Raw genomic sequence first — 20,908 nt, 5'->3', positions numbered from 1 at the left:
CACGTCTATCCGCGAACGTTGCCAGTTTTCCTTAATTTTCGGTAAACTGATGGCCCGAGGGATTCAACGTGGCGCCGATTCAACATCGTGTAACGAACTTTCAATTAGCACGACCATTGCAACCTTGACAATAGGTCAGTGGCTCTGACTTGAACGTGAGTAGCATCGAATCGTCGCTGGATTACGTTCGCTGCAAGTAGAATCGACGCGAATCGAATTGAAAAAAGCAAGAAGAAGGCTTTGAACGCGCTCGACCTATTTTTCTCCACAACGAGATTCCTTTAGCAATCGGAAGATCGATCGCTCGAGAATCATCGCCTAACCGAGCTTCCGACAGGCGAAAGCCGAATGTGGATCCGCATGATCGCTGGATCTCTGCCGTTGGATCCTCCGCATCAACGTTTCTCGATATTTTAATAAATCTAGGCGAGGCCAATCGAGTACAGTGGAACTCCGTTCGTCTGAACTTGTCGCAGGGCAAACACTTTATACAGGGTGGTCCGTAAAATCGAGTTCCAATAGTCCAACTAGAATCAAACATGCTATAAGCACTTACAATCCAAGTTACAGTACCGCGTCAAAATAATTTACTTATAATTCTCAATGAGAATTGATTGTAAAAATTCTACCAAATAGAAAGAAAAAGATAAGAAAAATAGTCCAAGTATAATGGAACCAATCGTGGTCGAACTAATTGGCTAGATACGAGGAAGCAATCGGTTGGAGACCTGTACACGTGCGAAGATAACTGGAAATTGTGAAAAAAATTGTAGAATAAAATTTGTCCGTTTAAGCCGTCGTTTTGAGGAAGATGAAGATGACATTTACAAATTTATCTGGCTCAGAGAACAGATATCTTACGAAAGGATGTTACTTTACTTTTGTCGCTTGTTTTCACGCGCAGCTCAACCACCTGTCGATTATTCGCTCTCGTTCGGTTAGGAATGAGCCGGGTTTAACGTTAGAACTACCACAACAGTCAAATTGACTGGTTTTACAATTTTATTTTAAAATTCCTCCTTCGTGTTATATTTTCGCAACGATAACTAAAAGAATAATATTCAAACTGAAAATAATTTTGTATCAGGGCTATTTATACCAACACCAGTGAAAATGATTGGTACTTGTCAAAGTGTAAAAGGGTCCTGCAATCCGTTTATCGAACTCAATTAACCAGTTTCCTCGTTTTGTACAACTTGCCACACGTTTTTTATATTTGTACTGCGTATCGTTCGATATGACGATATCAGTTATCGGGAAAATTGCGGATCGATCGCTAGATCGCTAGATGCTGACGCTAGAAATATCACAGCGGTGAAAACGACTGGTTCTACAATTTTGTAAATGTGTCGACCCTCGTTTAGGGATCATTTTAGGGATCGTCGTTAATAATACGAAAAATGTACTACATAACGTGGAATTTCTTCTGAAAGAAAGTACTAAATCAATAAATATACAAATATTCTATCATTACGTACTTTTTAAAGACCAATCATTTTGACTGTTTTTGATAAAAATAGCCTCGTGTTAACTATCGGATAGTTCCAGCGTTAAGTATACTTGGCAAATTCTCAAACTCGATTATCCTCCCAACGAATTTCATTCCACGTTTACGTGCAATTTTTTCTCCTACAGTCACCCTGTATAATGCAATTGTAGCACCATTTACGAACCACTCTGTATAATTGGAGTTCGTATAATAGGAGCTTTCCAATTTTTCCCATTTATCTATTTATTATCTTTCGTACAATTGCAGGTCACGTTCGAATTCACAGAATTCGACCAACAACGAGTTCAATTGATCGGCTATTAACCCAAGTATCTTTCCGATAAACGCAGTTGAAACGTAGCTGTGAAGAAAAAAATGTGAACAGGTAAAACAGGTAGAGTAAGTATGTGAATGAAATTGAATTAAATACATAAAAATGTAAATATTCATTTCAATTATTCAGTAGATAAGCTACGTACGATAAAGATACAGAATATCGATAAAACTTACTCGTGTAACCACACTACTAATTAGATTAAATTTCATCGATAGCTGCTTCCCCACTATCTGTTCGCTTATTTTTCAGCTCAACTGCGAGTGTTTCATTGGCTTGGCAACTAAGTGATTGCGGATTTTGTCATTAGATGGTATTGACAATATCCGCAATCACTTAGTTGCCAGATCAATACGCTGTAAAGTACAGTACGTTCGAACGAAACGAAACGACGAAAACGGAGGAAATGGAATGACGTTGATGGTGAGCCGAGTTCGCTGGAATCTTCGTGCCACGATTTCCATAACAGTCCGTGTTGGTGAAAAATGTTGCATCAAGGTGTGCCTTGTATTCTGTTCACGATTCTCGTCGTAATGTGTATTACGTTTTTTCATGGCCAAGCTATCACCAGATAGCAGATTGACGGAGCTTCTCAGAAATCAAACCGATTCGCTCCACCTTTTCTATGTTTCTTGATTTCGTCTGGAAAAACTTACGATTAACGATCTTCCAACGATTTACGATAATATACAGTATGCGGTGGAATAATAAATTACTAAAGAACAACAGCAAAATATGCGATAAAATTGTTTCATTTAAAGTTCACTTCTTGAGAAAATCGAGTTTGAAAATTTATCAAGCACACTGGAACCCGCGTATTCAAATCCTTATTGACAATTGAGTGATTAACTGACAAGAAACACCTAACCTAAGTGTCAAAATATCTCTGGTGTGTTGATTATAAAAAATGAAAAATAGACGAGCAAATATAATAGGTTGGCAATTAAGTAATTGCGGATTTTGTCATTACTACCTAATGTAAAACCCCGCATTCACTTAGTTGCCAAGCCAATATAAAATCATTTGTCTTCCTCTGCATTTCCAAAGCGATTGTTTCGAACGAGATCGCGGGAATAAAATGGCGAACCGTGGACGTGTTCGATTAATATTACAACACGGCAGACACTCGAATAAATGCTCGATCGATTTCGCGTGCAAACGTAATTACGTGCGTTCCTTCGGTTTTTAATCGATACGAGGCTGAACCTTGAGTCATGCAGACGCGGCCATAGTCTAAAGGAATATACAGAGGACACCGGATTGCCGTCACGATTCACTTGTAGAAAGAAAAGAGGAGAGGAAACGCGGATAAAATGCCCCATTTCGCAGGTGGCGCGTTGTTGCGGCTCATTATGGCCGAAGATTGGAAAGTATTGTGCAATGTACAGGCCGTTCAAGTACCGTTCTCTAAGCCGTGGAATTCAGCGACGGACGTGTTCCGTGACATTCGATTAATCGCTTTGATTAACGACCGTTCTGTCAACCTTCCACGCTCCATTATTCGATTCTGTCTCACGATCCGTCGCTCTTCCGTTGATCCACTTATTCCTCGTTCGCCTCTCGTTCCTTCTTTTCCTCTTTTTTTCCCTATAAAATCACGTCGCAAACAATCGGTAATCGTCGATAGGAAATCAAGCTTCTGTCATCTCTGTAAAACAATCGTCTTTACCTGAGGCTAGTCTCGTACGAAGGTACGTTGCATACAGCGGCAGAGTATCCGACAGTCTCAACATTTGCCATGAAAGATGTTAATTTTTATCCATTGGCTGTGTTTCTCTCGACAGTCAGAACAAATTTTATTCCGCGTTTCATACCTTCTTTCGCGTGTAGCGCGACCTCCCATTGCCAATTCATCGTCGATCTATTGGGTTGGCAACTATGTGATTGCGGATTTTGTCACTAGGTGGTATTGACACACCTAACTCGCAAGTGTCAAAATATCTGATTATTTTCCAATTCCCCGTATTTGTTCTCTGGTGTGTTGATTATAAGAAATGAACAATAGAGGAGCAAATATAGTGGGTTGGCAACTATGTAATTACGGATTTTGTCAATACCACTTAATGATAAAATCCGCAATCAATTAGTTGCCAACCTAATAGTTCTTAACCGATTCAACTATTTTAACCCTTTCGCTTCGGCAGTCCAATCCGCCGAAGTACTGTCACTGAACGGAAGCGTGCGCCAGAAATGCGCACAGTGTGCGTGGTCGTTGTGTATACGTTTTCCTAAGTCTTAAATAACAATAATTCTTGTAAGAACCGTATATGAAGTATCGTTTCACTGCCAATGGATTTAACAGATTTTTTAGCACGAAACAGTATACGATCGTTTGGATGTTTGAAATATATTGCGTAAAACGTTTTGATGTTGTTCCGACAATAAGTAACTTTTAAGAAGCGATTAATCCAATATATCGATAAAATCAACGGAAAATGTTCTGCCGATAACGAAAAAATATATTACTGACTACAGATGGCACTGATGTATGTCCGATATATGGGGTGCCGAAATCAGAATTCGTCGCGTGGTCACCGCCTATAAGCGGCGTTCGTAGCCACAGGTCATCTCGCGGGCGCCGCCTATAAGCGGCATTCGAAGCAGAAAGGTTAAGGAAAAGAGTATTATTAATCGACGCACGTATGTACGTCTCGTTGGTGATAATACGGTGGAAGTTGTACGCTCGGATAGCGAGAAATGTTCGGTTGTTTTAAGTCCAAACTCCACGCGATAATATTCGACTTCATAAACTTTATTCTATCGGGACTGGATTTCCTCAGTTTACGTACTAATGCAGGTAGAACAGTGGAAAACTGCAACGACGAATTATCCATTCCTATCTAACCGAGAATTAGTTAGGTACAAGAGTTTTCAAGCTGAAGTCTCTCGAGAATAAAGCGTAGTTTTGTTATTCTTGAAGCTCGTATCGTTTTCAGTCAGACAAGCTGCCTGAGATTCGCTCGTACCGTGAATTTAGACACACGATATATATCACGTACTATACAAAGCGTTTCTAGTAACTGGGACAGGCTATGACCCCGTTGCAAGTGAAATTGGGGAAAGATCGTAGAGGAAAATTTTGCAAATCGGCGTTCTGCTGCGTCGATTTTGCTGCGCCGTGAAAAACGGAAAGAAAACGAGATTGCCGTGGAAATGATAAGTAGCATCTAAGTTTATTCAAAGATACTGTAAGAGTAGATGTACATAAAATAATCGCAAAGATCCTTGTATCGCGATTAAACACGAAATATAATGGATACAACAAAGAAAAGAGAAAAGGAAAAATTTTCACTGTTTAACAGGCTCGATCGTAGTAATTTTCTCGCAGATGCTCCGGTGAAACTGTATTCTTTCCTCAAACGAAACTTTATAATTATTTATAAAGCAGTCGATGCAAGTTTTTATCGTTTACAGAAAGATATTAAGTTACTTGAGCCAAAAAACACCAAAACCACTTTAAAAGTTATTTCGATTTTAAGAGCGCTAAATTTAGCGCATGGAAGGAAGAATTTACTAAATTATATCTTTCAAAGTAATTACTTTTTCCAACTATTTACCTTGATACATTTTTATATCGTGTTGGAACGGTAAAGTACATGGAATGCTTTACAAGCGAATTATATAGTTTTGTTTAAATGAAAAAGTGTATCTGCACTCTGCAACTGCAGTGTACTGATGCATCCGCGCGAGTACGGTAATACGATAAATCGCGTTAAACAGTGGGAAGTTTTCCTCTACGATTTTTCTCTAACTTTGCTTCCAACTATATAGCCTGTCCCAGATAGAAGAGACACCCCTTATAATATAATACGATATATCTTAACTTCACTTGCAACGGAGTTCTATAGCCTGTCCTAGTTACTAGAGACACCCTGTATAATATATCTATAACATAGTATGATATACATGATATAATAGAATATATCTATAGTATGTTATAATATATCTTAACTTCACTTGTAACAGAGTTCTATAACCTGTACCAGTTACTAGAAACACCCTGTATAATGTAATACAATATATCTTAACTTTACTTGTAACAGAGTTCTATAACCTGTACCAGTTACTAGAAACACCCTGTATAATATAATCCAATATATCTTGACTTCACTTGGAACAAAGTTTTATAGCCTGTCCTAGTTACTAGAGACACCTTGTATAATACAATATATCTATAACATAGTATGATATACATGATATAATAGAATATATCTATAGTATGATACAATATATCTTAACTTTACTTGTAACAGAGTTCTATAACCTGTACCAGTTACTAGAAACACTCTATATAATATAATCCAATATATCTTAACCTCACTTGGAACAAAGTTTTGTAGCCTGTCCCAGTTACTAGAGGCACCCTGTGTAATATAATATATCTATAACATAGTTTAATATATATGATATAATAGAATATATCTATAGTATGATATAATATGTCTTAACTTCACTTGTAACAGAGTTCTATAACCTGTGCCAGTTACTAGAGACACCCTGTATAGTACAATATATCTATAGTATAATATATCTTAGCTTCACTTGCAACAAAGTCCTATAGCCTGTCCCAGTTATTATAGACACCCTTTATAACGAATTATATCTTGTATAATATATCCATAGCATAGTATAATATATATGATATAATATAATACATCTATAGTATAATACATTTTCATTCCATTTGCAACAGAATTCTGTATCCTATGCCAGTTACTAGAGGCACCCTGTATAATATAATACAATATATCTTAACTTCATTTGAAACAAAGTTTTATAGCCTGTCCCAGTTACTAGAGACACCCTGTATAATATAATACATCCATAGTATCATATAATGTATCTTAAAGCTCGGCGCTAAGTTTTTGAGACAGCCAGTAGGCGTATAGCGTACGGTTGATAAGAATGGAAGCGGAATCGCGATCCATTTGCGTTGTCCTCGGCGTGGCCCAACACTGCGTAGCCAATTCCGTAAATAGACGGTGTACAGAGTGTTTCTACCGTATCTGTCGCGGTTCTGTCGTGCTCTGTGAATATGCGTTGATCGATACGCAGCCACAGCACGTGCGCCATGTGCGTCACGTGCGCCTATAACCAGCCTGGCTAATTGAATCTCCAAGAACGCTGAAAGTTGTTGCATACATATAACTCGTCTCTCGTTAATCGCATTACGCGAAGTTTCAAACACTCGCCGACAGGATCATCCTAGCTTTTAGTTTACCCACTAGGGTTTGCTTTAGGCTAGTTAGACACCAAGATACGCGTACGCGATACGAATTCAAGTGGAAAATACAAGAAGATACGTGGCGCGTTATTCGCCTAATACGACAGTCTCCCGTCCGTCGTTTCTTTCTTATTTGGTACACATAAAACACTCTGATAAAAAGAAGACTAAAGAGAAAACACCCTACTGACCTCGCTAAAGAAATAAAATAGACAAACTCGAGGATGGTATCTCGCTGGGGGTAGCCATCCACGTGTTAATGTTGCAATTAAGCTTCTAACTCAGCTAATTGTAAAGTACAAACTAAATAATAAAAAAAAAAAGATTTATATGTCGGAAATGAAAGAACATCGGGACCTATCTTTTGGAATTTTTGAGAAGATCGCCAATACTTTAGTCTGGGCTTTTTATTATAGCTGTACTTAAATAATAAAACCTAGAAGCAGTTGCTTATGATTTAATCCGATTATGTTTGCCCGAGATTTATGACAGTAGGCTTGGGCTCGTTTTTACCTAACAGAGGTATGCAGTAGTTGTATAGCTCTCGTTAAAAAAATACATTTGTACAGAGAGGTACAGAGAAGAGAATATAAGTGCAGTTCCACTTGGACTGATACGAGTAAGTTGACTTCTATACTTGTACCGTGAACAAGTAAGTTTAGTTACACTTGAATTGTGCACAAGTAAGTTGAGTTCGACTCAGACTTTGCAAGAAAGCGCATTTCTTATCCCGTTGACCGTGTATTCGTTTGTCGAACCTAAGATCATTGTCATTAGCATCTCGACTATCTAATCGCCACGGTTACTTGTCAAATTCTGTAATAATCATATTTGTTCCAGCAAATATCATCTATATCGCATAACAAGAATGGCTAATCCAAATGAAGGTTGCAAATGAGGACTCGACATATACAGGGTGGCTGATAACTGGTGGTACAAGCGGAAAGGGGGTGATTCTACGCGTAAAAAGAAGTCGAAAATATAGAATACAAATTTTTCGTTCGAGGCTTTGTTTTCGAGAAAATCGACTTTGAATTTTGGCTCGGTACGCGTGCACTTTATCGCGTCTCGTTATAACGGATCTCACTGTAGATCGTTGTCTCGATGGAAAAATTAAAAAAAAATTTGTATTCTATATTTTCGACTTCTTTTTCCCGCGTGTACCACCAGTTACCACCACCCTGTATAATAGTAAGGTTATGTGCACACTCCTAACTTCAATTATACAGGGTGGTTGGTAACTGGTGGTACAAGCGGAAAGGGGGTGATTCTACGCGTAAAAAGAAGTCGAAAATATACAATACAAATTTTTCGTAAGAGGCTTTGTTTTCGAGAAAATCGACTTTGAATCTTGGTTCGGTACGCGTGCACTTTACCGCGTCTCGTTATAACGGATCTCACTGTAGATCGTTGTCTCGATGGAAAAATGAAAACAAAATTTGTATTCTATATTTTCGACTTCTTTTTTCCGCGTGTACCACCAGTTACCACCACCCTGTATAATAGTAAGGTTATGTGCACACTTCTACCTTCAATTATACAGGGTGGTTGGTAACTGGTGGCACAAGCGGAAAGGGGGTGATTCTACGCGTAAAAAGAAGTCGAAAATATAGAATACAAATTCTTCGTTCGAGGCTTCGTTTTCGAGAAAATCGACTTTGAATCTTGGCTCGGTACGCGTGCACTTTACCGCGTCTCGTTATAACGGATCTCACTGTAGATCGTTGTCTCGATGGAAAAATTAAAAAAAATTGTATTCTATATTTTCGACTACTTTTTTCGCGTAGAATCACCCCCTTTTCGCTTGTACCTCCAGTTACCAACCACCCTGTATAAAACTGTACCATGCACGAGTATCTGGACAATGAAATCATAGGCAACGTGTAAGACACGCTACGGGTAAGCCTGTTCAATCTCCGATTTTCATCTCTAATCTTATCTCTCGTTACGTAGTTAGTAGATACCGATAAAAACCATAGTTGAAAATAAATTAATACAAACAGTTATTTAGCACAATAATAGTTCACAATAATAATAGTATATCCAATCAAATAACACGCAAATGTGTGTGTGCAATTCGATAATACGATCTCACATTCCTTCGTAGATTATGCGATTTCTTCTCAGACGCAGAGAAGGACGCGAGGAAGATTAAGCAACGAAGATTACTCGTAGCAGGCGAAGATGGTGACAAACGGGCGAGATTAAGTTTTTGAAAGAGGAAAAGTACGAAAACACTGGATCGGAAGTTTCGTAGTTGGCCAGGCGCGGTGACTGGAGAGGCGCGGAACGAAAGCGCCGCTTTAACGGTTCAAACCACTTTCCTGGAGCCGGCGAGAGAGTGCAGTGAACGAGCACTCGTGCACTCTCGAGCACGAGTACTCGCCGCGTATAGGCGCAGGCCGGCTCGCGCGCGCATCAAAATACGCCGCTTTTTCTCCTTTCGCCGACGTTTAGCCCCTAAAATCGGCCCCCGACGAGCGCAACTACGCGGACGCCCGCGGCTTCGCTGCCAAAAGTCTCTCGCTCGCCGCTCTTTCCGCTCGACGATCGTTTTCCAACGTGTCTCAAAGTTTCCAGAGTGAGAGAGTTTCGGTCGGAGAAGACGAGATACAACGAGCGAAATAACGTACCTCGGCATCCTCGAGCTGCGACAATTTTCTCCTCGAACCACGCGGTTCGATGGTAAACTGTACTTGAAATTCTTTTTCGGTATTTTATTTCGCTCGTACAGCACGTGAAATGGTTGGCCGGACTCTGTCAGGTCGAGCGATAAGTTCGTTCGCGTTTTCTCGATTAACTGTTAGACCGTGCACTTTCCCGCGTTTCTTTCTAAAAGCGAGAAAATGTAGAGAATTCGCGTGACGCGTAAGAACGTAAGAAACGTGGGAAAGAAGCGTCTGTAACGTTTTAACGTTGAAGTTAACCGCGTTCGACGAGTACACGCGTCAAACAGAAAGTGTACTTCGGTGCGTTTCACGAGTATAAAATAAAAATTACCGTTTACCATAAAGAATTGAAATTTTAGTAAGAAGCAATAGAAATTTGCCACGTTCGCCTTATTATTGCCAATAAAACTGCTATGTATTTTGTACGAGGAAAAATTTGATTATTCTTTGTGGTATATCGGTTATTCCCCGTGCGATGTTTAACGAACAATTTTTACAAACTGAGTCGATTATTTTCACGTTATATCGAGAATATTGGAATTGTTTGCGTAATCTTGTCTCTCTACGAAATGCATGGATATTTTCACGTGTATGTCGGCGTATTCTCGATAACAATATAATATATAATATAACACATATAATAGGATTAAATTTTTTGGTCGGACGTGTCGGACAAATTACGAGAAACGCGCAATTCCACAAACGCGAACTTGGAAAGCTGGTCGACCAACTACGAGTCGCAAGTGGAAAACTATGTCGTTGCACAGCAACCGCTGCAAATCCTACGCCTCTCGTGGAGAACATTTGCCCAAATTTATATCGTCGGAAGGAAATTCATTTCGAAAATATGCCGCCTGTTGGAAAAATGAAATTCTAAGGGGCTCTGTTTCGTACCCCGTTTCGAAGAATTCCACACTGAAAAGACCCACTGAATCTCTTACATCGTTTGTCCATTTTTCTTGTTTATGAATTTTGTAATTTTGCTGCAACTTTGAAATCTTGTGTAACCATAAAAATGTAAGCCATCGTCGTTTCGCTTTAATTTCGTTGGAAAATTTATAACACGAGCATTTCCCCCGTGTTTGACGCGTAAACTCATCATCGCCTGTTTTATTTGCGCAGCCCACCAGAGATTTGCAAAACTAAATTCCGTAGTTAACCAACTGGTTAATAGGAGAAATAACTTTCTACGTAGGTCGCATCACGCCAGTTACGAAGTTGCGAAATTGCATAAAAATCCCAGGTCTATTTATTCGACCGACGTACTTCGTACGAGTGGAAAATCATGGCGTTTCACGATCACCGAGGATTGGAATTCGGTCTCAGGGTCGTAGCCATAGACCCATGATTCATCGCCTATAACGACTTGTTTGAACGTTTTAGCTTCGCTTCTAATCGATTTCAAATTGTCCTGCACGACTTCCATATCTCTTCATCCACGTTCTTCGTTTCTCGGTCATCGTCAGATGTAACTTGCGATATTCCTGATTTTCCACTCGTACAAATTGAGGTACCGTTGTGGGCTAGCCATCCGGAGAGTCATACGCTTTGTAGGGTCGCTCATTAAGGTGCCCCATAAATGACGAAGCCATATTTTCTACATCGGCTCTAATTACCGTATAATTGCCAATAACTAATTACTCTACAGCACTCAGTTAGAGAGACAAACATATTTGGATCGTTTATGGGTCGGTTTCTTTGTGGACAGATCTCGTGCAAACGAATCTTAAGATATTTTACGCATATAACACGCAGATACGATGTCGAAGCTGAGTTACCCAAGACGAGCTACCTCGATGGTTCTTTCAATTTTCTAGATAACGAGAAACGTTTAAGGAACGAGCTTTTAGATTTCAAATCAGAGGAGCCAACAGTTCCGTTAATAAAAGGAGAACAGAGTATTTTGTTTCAGAAACGTTAGCATGATTTCTCATCCATTATTACATATATAAAGTCTGTGACTTTCAGTGACCTCGACTGATCATTGAGATTCTCTTGAGAACCGTAGGTGTTGGAAAAATACATGGTTCCATTAAGAAAAGAAAAATGTACGTAATCTGCGAATCTTTCAAGTACGTCCATCTGATAAAACGTTTGGACCTCCATGTAAGGACTCGTTGTCGGAAACAAACAATTTCTGTTTCAAACACTTTTTCTTGTCTCCAAAATTAAAAGAGATATTTCAGTGGCTCATCCTGAGTGACTCATCCTCTGTATACGTAATTATACAGGAGATATAATACATTTTAATACAACAATACACACGATACGACCTAGGAGTTTACAATGTTACGATAGAATCGCTGATAGTAAGGATCCTTCAACCAGTTACCTGGCTGCGACCTCTTTGAAAAGTGTGTACCTACAACGTGTCGCAAAAAGTAAGCCACGATGTATACTTGTCAAGCACAGAGCACGTGTGTTTGTTGTAACACAGAATTAAGTTGTAATCGTTTCCCTTCTTTTTCCTTTTTTCTCTACTCACGACGAGTATACTCGACATAACAGAAAATATTGGCACTTCTTCACGACGAGTATACTTGTCAAACACAACAGAGCATGTGTGTTTGTTATAACACAGAATTAAATTGTAACGAAACGATCGTTTTTCTTCTTTTTCCTTTTTTCTCTACTCACGACGAGTATACTCGACATAACAGAAAATATTGGCATTTCTTCACGACGAGTATACTTGTCAAACACAACAGAGCATGTGTGTTTGTTGTAACACAGAATTAAGTTGTAACGAAACGATCGTTTCCCTTCTTTTTCCTTTTTTCTCTACTCACGACGAGTATACTCGACATAACAAAAAATATTGGCGTTTCTTCACGACGAGTATACTTGTCAAACACAACAGAGCATGTGTGTTTGTTGTAACACAGAATTAAATTGTAACGAAACGATCGTTTTTCTTCTTTTTCCTTTTTTCTCTACTCACGACGAGTATACTCGACATAACAAAAAATATTGGCACTTCTTCACGACGAGTATACTTGTCAAACACAACAGAGTATGTGTGTTTGTTATAACACAGAATTAAATTGTAACGAAACGATCGTTTTCCTTCTTTTTCCTTTTTCTCTACTCACGACGAGTATACTCGACATAACAGAAAATATTGGCACTTCTTCACGACGAGTATACTTGTCAAACACAACAGAGTATGTGTGTTTGTTGTAACACAGAATTAAATTGTAACGAAACGATCGTTTTTCTTCTTTTTCCTTTTTTCTCTACTCACGACGAGTATACTCGACATAACAAAAAATATTGGCGTTTCTTCACGACGAGTATACTCGTCGAAAATAGCTAACTGGTTAATGATATCCAGCTTTGCCATGGATGTAACGTGTCGGGCGTACGTTCGTGTGATCTTCTACGTGCCGTGAATCGTCGGGAGAAGCCGAGGACGGGTTTTCCCGCCTCGTACCTCGATTTTCTCTGCCCTCGCCGAGAGGCAATCGCTGCATCCGATAGCAGACACAGTGATTCTCGTCTGGCGCCAAGCGGATCGTATGCCCACCGGTATACACACCCTTCGTAACAGGAAGAGAACGAGTTTTTACGTTAAATTTTAACGAAATTATCGGCTCGTCCCGCGAGCAACGCCGCGAGCCAGCCATAAAGATAACGAGGCTTCTTATCGTCGCGCTACGTCTCGAGTGCTGCATCGCTTCGGAATTTTCTCTCGCGTTTATATATACGCACATTGTGCGTAAGCACGTTCGTTCGCCATTGACACTATTACGATAACACGCGACAAGAATGTAATTGGAAAAACATCTTGTTAACAAGTTCACTGCGCGTTCGATTTTCATTTTCTATAATGGTTTACTTTAACTGTCTCGCATTAGCTTGTACTTAAGGCATAGCCTTGTTAGACTGTACGTTCGGCTACATCGTTGAAACGCGATAGTTTCGAAGAACCGACGCAATCATAGACATTATGCTTCTTTAATTTCCTTTGAATTTACAATTCCTTATCGCTATCTTCTTGCGGCTGATAAATTTAGGAAAATATAGGTATTTTTAATTCTAATTTTAACGCGTTTCGCTATTTTTATTTTATTCTACCAGCGTGAAGCGATGGAACGGCGAGATAAATAATTAATTTCGAAAATTGACAAAACGATCCCGCATTCTTCGCGACGAATACAAAACAGAGATAAATAAAAAGTCAGAAGGTTTCGATAAGATCGTTCTATGAACGAACGAATAATAGAATCTTCTTTCGAAAGCGTGTCAAATTGACACAAGTGGCGGCTGAGGGTTCGGAAATTCAATGCTAATTACAGTGGCTACAAAAAATATTTGTACGCCGTTCTACGATATTTACATCGACGTTTACGTACTAATTAATCAAGTGCAAATATTACATTGACTTTTATATCGCTACACGGTGCCTCTCCTATGACTACGATACTTTGTTACGATACTACGAATAAATTATGCAACCTGATGAAAAGACTGGTTCGTTACAGGCTAGCAGTATGTACAAAAGCTTTTCGTAGCTGTACGTGTAGCTTTACGTTTCTGGATAATGTGAAATCAAACGCTTTATAAAAAATGAAGTGGGTCAATTTGGCTTCTCAGAGCATCGTATTCGTATAAACCGGAAAATCTATAGAACTATCGTTATAAAAAGTATTTCAAGAACGTACTTGTACATATGACAAAAAAAGAAAAAAAAGAAGAAAGGAGCACCGTTACATGAAAAGAAGAGCGAATTCTGGGAGCGAGTGGGTGGTGAAAACGCGTTTCAAGGGGAAGCTCTTTTTATCGGCCAGCACAACTGCATATCGCGACCAGTAAAGGTCAACGAGTGCAAGGAATTAATCGAGCTTTCCAGAGCTGTGCAGGTCGGCCGAGTAATCCCACGCGGGCCGACGACGACGACGATGATTTAAAAACGAATATCCTGGATCGGTATTTGGCGAGTAAATGCGGATCTTCGCGCGGCGATGAACACAGACGAATAAAAGGCGTGGAATGACGCGCATAATACGCCTGAGAACAATAGTCGCCCATTTCTCCTCCTTTCTTTCTTTCTTTCCTTCATTCCAGCGTCTTTGCTTCTTCGTTTTTAGCGTAGGATTATACGTCTTTGTTCTGCGGTAATTTCGTCGAAAAATGGTGTTGCGAAATTTCGACACGCGGTGACACGCACAGTCACTGTGGTCAGGATGATACGACTCAGCATAAAAATAACGATTTTTTTCGCTTAACTCTTGATTGTTCGCTATGGGATCCTGAAGCGTCTCGGACGTTACAGACATCGTGGTAATTTCGGTCTAAAATGATAATAAACGAACGAAATAATAATCAAATTTCTTAGTACGATCTTTAATTCTGCTCAGACTCCGTGTCTCATAAATCGAGACTTTTCATTGACGCAACACGTAGGATCCTCAGAGTACCGCTTCGACGTTAATTTCATTTTCCTTCGTCTTTCGCGTTTCATAGCTGAGTCGATGCACAAAACGTGTTCTTCTGTTACCACTTGTATTACGTTAGCTCGATAGAAACACGTCGATGTAGATATTATCGGTTACGAAGATATAAAGCTTCAGGAAATGGATGGTGGAATAGGAACAAACTGAAAATTGAACAATTGCAGATGAGTATCGAATACCATGCGAGCCACGAAAGCCTGGACAAACAAGGAATTGTATGCTTTGCTTAATGAACTTACTTTGCAGATTAAAATTGGACACCCTGTATGTGAGCTGTAGAAACACTCCACCAGTTGAGATCAATTTCAGCAGTCTTTTGGGGTTGAACGCGAAGAACTGGGACTTTATAAATGTCATTTAGATGCTGCTCGAGCGAAATGAAGTTCTAAGTAAAAGACGGTGAGTATAAAAGTTGCTGACTAAATTTAAATTACAAAATAAATCCAGGAAATAGAAGCCAACCCCAGTGATCATTTTGTCTCTCCTCTTTCATATTCTTTCATTCTCTTTGGTTCTGTGTGTGGCTCGTATTTTGAAAGCGGGATACGTGGTCGGAACAGGAAACGCCATGGGAGAGTGAGCAATCGGTATTCCATGGCTGTGTCACGGAGAGCCTCCACGAGAACCGGACCTAGACTCACTCTGCACTCGTCCCTTCTAGCTCTTGATTTTTCCTTCGATACGACTCTTTTCCTACGCCTATTTTACGTAACACGACTAATGACCACGTACACCGCGGATGATTATGCAATTTCAATGCGTTCATCAACGTAACTGGCTCGCAAGAGTCAAAGGAACAGCGAAATAAAACGTTCGTTAACGCGTACAACGTGACAGATTTTCTACCATTTTTCGGTCGCTTTTAGTTGAAAAATGTCTAGAACGCTGTACACGCTTTTACTCGAACAATGTCCAGAAACGAGAAATGAAAACGTTGTATCAACATAATTTCATTCTTTCAGGAAGAGATGCAACACGAATAAAAACTCCGCCCACGAGTTATTAATACAACGAACGCGTTATTTCGCATATTCTCTACATTTTCGCGGATCACGCTTGTGCTTTTATATGTCGCACAAATGCACAAACGTCCGCGATCAACCAAACGACTAATTTCCGATCGACGAGCTTCGTCTCTTGACACTAGAACTACCGATAGTTAACACGAAGCTATTTCTACCAAAGTCAGTGAAAATGACTGGTCTTTAAAAATACGTAATGATAGAATATTTGTATATTTATTGATTTGTTACGTTCTTTCAGAAGGAATTCCACGTTATGTAGTACATTTTTAGTATTATTAACGACGATCCCTAAAATGATCCCTAAACGAGGGTCGATACATTTATAAAATTGTAGAACCAGTCGTTTTCACCGCTGTGGTATTTCTAGCGTCAGCATCAAGCGATCTAGCGATCGATCCGCAATTTTCCTGATAACTGATATCGTCATGTCGAACGATACGCAGTACAAATATAAAAAACGTGTGGCAAGTTGTACAAAACGAGGAAACTGGTTAATTGGGTTCGATAAACGGATTGCAGGACCCTTTTACACTTCGACAAGTACCAGTCATTTTCACTGGTATTGGTATAAGTAGCCCTGATAGAAAATTATTTTCAGTTTGAATACGTAAAAAGCAAAATGAAATTCATTACATTATTCTTTTAGTTATCGTTGCGAAAGTCGTTACATCATTGTGGAAAAAGATATAACACGAAGTAGGAATTTTAAAATAAAATTGTAAAACCAGTCGATTTGACTGATGTGGTAGTTATAGCGTTAAAGCAAGAACTTTCAACGAAATTCTTCTTCCAATTCACTTTGCCGATTTTAATGAATTTAAATGAGATTCTCGCTGATCTCTGGCAATCTCGGATATTCAGGGAAACGAAGGAAATCCATTTCGCAGAAGAATATTGATAAGCAGAGAAGAGAATAGCGATAAAAGTAACAGACGATCCTCTTAAGGCGACCGGAGAATTTACGTCAAATGCAAATCCGGCGAGGACTGCAGACGTGAAAAAATGTTGTACAGAGGTGGGACGTGGACGTCGCTGTGTCGGACGTGGCACGATATCGATTTCGTGATCGCAAAACGATATCCGTGGCTCGGTTAACGGATACCAGACCGCGGATCCAAGACTCGGTCACGGGGTACTTGTCATCGAGAAAGTCTTTCTTCCTCTTCCTCTGGTATAAACGAGATTAGCACAGAATGAAAGCAGCATCCACGTGTTTTTCGCGTTGCCATCACGGTGAAAGACGTTGTTGCGTCGGATAACGTGTCGAAAGTTCTTCTAACGATGCTTTCCGATCGAATTAAACTCGAGCGAATGGAAGAGACAGGAGGAGGGGAATGACAGAGTCAACTGTTTCGAGGATTTTTCTTCTCACGGCGAGGACAATGGTACAGTTGATATTTGGATATCTGGAACGAAGAAGGATGAAGTAATATTCCTCTTTAAGGAGAAGCTATAAGCGATGATTTGAATACAGAGGATAAATAGAAGAAGAGGAGATACGTGTATGAAAGAAGAGATAGGGAGAGTGTAAGAGAAAAGATACTCCCTTTAAAGGAGAAAATGCAGTTGATATTTGAATATAAATGATATTTAAGTACCTGAGACGAAGAATATACGGAAAAATATTCCTCCTCCTTCGAGGCTTCTTACAGTTACCTTAGATTTAGATTTTTAGATCTTCTCCTTGGATTCTTCGTTTATCCCTCGCATTCGAGTATCAATTATATCTTCTATTTTCAATATTTGAATATAAGACACTCGAACATAAGAAGCATAGACGAAAAAATATAATTTATATTTCATTATAAGCGATATCGAGGTACTTGAAACGGATAATCTACGGAAAAGTACTCCTTTCCAAGCAGCAAGTATAATTCGTGTTTAAATATAATTGATATTTAGGTATCCCGGGCGAAGAATCTACGAAAAATATTCCATTAAAGAATACAAGAGTATATATAGAGAAAATATTCCCTCGAGGAAAGACTTCTTTTCGTTTAGGCACGATTATATACGAATATCAAAATTCGCTCGTGTCTCTCAATTTTTTACTAAAATGGATAAAGAAGATTTCGAGAATTTCGAGCGATTCCATTTCGATGATCGGAAACAGTACATTACATTAATTATTAGGTAAATTCTTACGGATATCTTGGTCTTCGAATGCTTCATTTTTTTTATTCCAATTAAACATATACCTACATTTTTTACGAATACGTATATGCATTTTGGTCTTCGGATGCTTCGATCATCGTTGCAATCAACTATTATATTAGGTTGGCAACTAAATGATTGCGGGTTTTGTCAATACCATCTATTGACAAAGTCCGCAATCACATAGTTGCCAACCTAATATTTAGATTCTTATGGGTATACGCATGGCGATATTCAAGCAAGCGGCAGCTTATAACGAACAACGTAACAAGATACGAATAATCGTCCGAACGCTGTAGCAACACAATGGAACAGCTTAGAGAATTGTAACAGTTCACGGAGGGAAGTTCTGCTCGCGAATGAAAATTATTATTTTTCGTGCTAGTGGTTTTGCTCGCAAGATCGAAAGGAAAAGGAAGATGGCGTTCTCCTCGAAGCAAATTACCTTCCAGTTATTCATAGACTTTATACGATACAGATATAGGTGCGAATGAATGCGCCCATGGACATCACGGGCCACTTTTACACGAGAATACAACGTGAATGGCTGGAAACCAGTGATTTCGTCTCTCTGGCTGAACGTGTCGACACGAGCCATCGGTTTTAAAGGTCGTCCCCGAGGACTGAGCCACTGGATCACAATTTTTTCTCTCCTCTCCCCTAGTCCGTGTTATATAAGCCCGATTTTCGATATAGATCACGCCATTTAACCTGCCCCTGTTCCAGTTCTTCTGTCGCGGACGGAAACTGGCTCGCGCGTTCGTTTTCTCGGCTAAAACCCTTTGAAAGCCCTACAGATGGCAGCCCTTGTTTCCGCGCGACGAATTTCCTGTTTCGAAATCTCTCATTTATCAACCGGACGGATGTTGACGTCTCGCCGGCCGAATACGGCCCACCTTTTTCCTCGTTTGTTCGCAATAACCGACAGAGCCACTCGATTCTTTCATTATCGCTTTAAGCTTCGGGCTTCTGCTGCCCTCCTTGGATCGGACGACGTATCATAGCATCTCTTGCTATTATTCGACTTTTAAGTTGCCCGTGCGTTTTACCTTTTGAGTGGAACGAACGTTTTACGGACTGTTACGGATCGACAATTGAACACCTTACATCGAATAGCACATAATGGGACCCGCTGACGCAATTACGAAGCGACGTAATCCAGCGTTTTTGGTATTTTTCAAATTTCAAGTTTCTTGCGTCTTCTTTTCTTTCTTTGCCGTTTCGAGCAAACTTACGGCGGCGTTACACGGCGGTTGATATGGGATAACAACTAAGCAGATTAAATCGAATTGCGCGAGATGGAGACTGTAGTGTAATTTCGTTATTCATGAGTCGAAAAGAAAGAATAAATTACAAACCAGTCGATAATGGAAAAGAAAACAGCACCGTGCTACACCTTCCTAGCATTCTTGTCCATCTTTCAAGATATAGAGAAACGTGACAAGTTGCTCGTGTTTCTGTATCTCGCAGATTTATTAGTTTCGTTTCAGCCTGTCGGATTTGGAGCAAATTTGACGAATTTTTAACTTACAAATTTATAAAAATTGATTTATTAATTTTTGAACATGGCACGAATTGCGATTATTATCACAAATATCCGCGGTTATCGTCAACGACAGTGTCCCGAGATTCCGTTCGCGTTCTTACTTCTTGCCTCTTCGGTTTCCTCTTTATCGCGACTATCTGGCTGGTTATCGACTGTAAATAAACGCGTGAATGGAAACGATGGAAATTCGTGAATTAAGGAATCGTTCGTTATCTCGACCGTTATCTCGACCTTCTAATGGGAACTGTACTTGTGACATCATACTTTGCCGAGTACAACATGGTCATAAGCAAAGAGCGGGGCGAACAGTTTCTTCGTGTTTGCGATGATGTGCCATTCGTTTCTACCGTTCGGTCGCAAGAAGACAACGACAGGAAGAAAAGGCGAGGGAAGAGACGACGTAGGGAAGAGAAAAGGAACGAAGAAGGGAGGAATCCAAAGGCAACGAAGCAGCGTTTCCCAACGTTGCGCGTCTCAGTCGCCACTTCGTAAACTTCTCGAAGAAAAACTCGGCCTACCGTTTGAAATATTATCAACCACTGTACGATAAAACCGTGTACGAAAACAGAAATTAGATAGAAAAAAGGGAAAAAATTCGACGACTATCCAAATCTAAACAAATTTAAACGTTCTACGAGACGACGCTACTTCTTCACCAAACTCGTTCAAACTTCTTCGAAACAATGCCTTGGGCGCAAAAATCCCATTTTACCCAACTTATTTTCGCACTTAGAATAACCTTCCGCCAGATGTCCATTCCAGTCTAATCGAGAATTAGTGGAACGAGCAGACGCGTAACCGACAACTTTTCAACGTCGATTTTCACCGAGCCAAGTCCCCAACGTGGTTTTGCTACTCTCGAGTCACAGAATCTGCCTAACCTCGTCCGTGCAACGAATTACGGCTCGCCCTTGTATTTGCAAAAGATAACGCAGGATTACGTCTCGAAAATGACAAAGATTCCATGGCGCAACGTGGACAGGTTGGGCAACGCTGGGATAGAAGGAGGCG

General features: G+C 39.9%; 1 protein-coding gene and 1 pseudogene across 1 annotated transcript in view; both read right to left on the bottom strand.

Moving 5' to 3' along the window:
* LOC117231528 overlaps positions 1-20,908 on the bottom strand; it is a 129,656-nt gene that overhangs the window by 66,222 nt on the left and 42,526 nt on the right. The gene's annotated exons all lie outside the window — the stretch shown is intronic.
* Positions 2,864-4,220, bottom strand: LOC117231536 (annotated as a pseudogene).

The sequence above is a fragment of the Bombus vosnesenskii genome, unplaced genomic scaffold (genome assembly GCF_011952255.1).
Source record: "Bombus vosnesenskii isolate JDL3184/JDL3185 unplaced genomic scaffold, Bvos_JDL3184-5_v1.1 scf7180000013272, whole genome shotgun sequence".
In the NCBI taxonomy this organism is placed as follows: Eukaryota; Metazoa; Arthropoda; class Insecta; order Hymenoptera; family Apidae; genus Bombus; species Bombus vosnesenskii.
This window is presented reverse-complemented; position numbering and strand designations above follow the sequence as displayed.